Below are 1,581 nucleotides of genomic sequence, written 5' to 3' on the forward strand. Positions count from 1 at the left end.
GAACAAAGAAACCAGGGACACCATGAAAAAACACATAACAAAATGACAGCAATCAATTCATACTTGTTGATAATCACACTGAATGTAAATGGATTAGATGCACCATGCAAGAGACAGAGAGTTGCAGATTGGATAAGAAAACAAAGCCCATCAATACACTGTCTAAAAGAGACACATCTTAGAGACAAAGACAAAAATAGACTAAAAATCAAAGGTTGGAAAAAGGTATATCAAGCAAATGGCAACCACAACAGCAGGAGTGGCAATATTAATTTCCAATCAAATTGACTTTAAGGCAAAACCATCATACGAGACAAGGAAGAACATTATATAATGATTAAAGTATTAATTGAACAAGAAGATACAACTATAAAAAATATAATGGACCCAAAGAAGGAGCCCTAAAATACATAAATCAGACTTCAAAAGAGTTGAATAGGAAAATAGATGATTCCACAATCCTAGTGTTGTGGTGGTTGTTGTTATGTGCCATCAAGTTGGACCTGACTCATAGCAACCCCTCCTTGGGTTTCCAAGGCAGTATCACTTCAGAAGTAGATTGCCCAACCTTCTTTCCAAGGAGTGGCTGATGGGTTTGAACCACCAACCTTCTGGTTAGCAGTCAAATGCCTTAGGCACTATGCTACCAGAGCTCCTAGGGGAATTTAATAAACCACTCTCAATGAAAGATAGAGAAACTGGGAAGAAATTCAACAAAGATGCAGAAGAGCTAAACAATACAACCCACCAACTTGACCTTATAGACATCTACAGAGCACTTCACCCAGCAACAGAAGAATATACATTCTTTTCCAGTGCACATGGAACATTCTCCATGATAGACCATATGTTAGGCCATAAAGCAAGATCAAATTGCTATCAAATTAGAAATCAATAATAGGAAGATCAATGGAAAAAGAGTAAACACATGAAAATTGAAAAACACCCTCCTTAAAAAAACTGGGTAAGAGAAGAAACAAAGAGTGAAATTGAAAAATTCCTTGAATCAAATGAGAATGAAAACACAATATACCAAAATCTTTGGGATACCACAAAAGCAGTGATCAGCGGCCAATTTATAGCAATAAATACACACATCAAAAAAGAAGAAAGAGCCAAAATCAACACTTTAAATCAACATCTCCAACAACGAGAAAAGGAACAGCAAGAAAAGCCTACAGTCACCAGAAGAAAGGAAATAATCAACATTCAAGCAGAAATCCATGAAACTGAAAATAGAAGGGCAATAGAAAAAATCAACAAGACCAGAAATTGGTTTTCTGAAAAGATTAATAAAATTGACAAACTGCTGGCAAATTTAACAAAGGAAAAGAGGGAAAGAATACAAATAAAACAAATAAGAAACAAAATGGGTGACATCACAACAGAACCAACTGAAATCAAAAGGATAATATCAGTATACTATGAAGAACTGTACTCCAACAAATTTGAAAATCTGAAAGAAATGGACCGATTTCTAGAAACACAACACTTACTTAAACTAACACAGACTGATGTGGAAAAGTTGAACAGGTCCATCACAAAAGAAGAAATTGAACAGGTCATCAAAAAATTACCAAC

The sequence above is a fragment of the Orycteropus afer genome, unplaced genomic scaffold (genome assembly GCF_000298275.1).
Source record: "Orycteropus afer afer isolate SDZICR_OR568_19922 unplaced genomic scaffold, OryAfe1.0 scaffold00080, whole genome shotgun sequence".
NCBI classification, from domain to species: Eukaryota; Metazoa; Chordata; class Mammalia; order Tubulidentata; family Orycteropodidae; genus Orycteropus; species Orycteropus afer.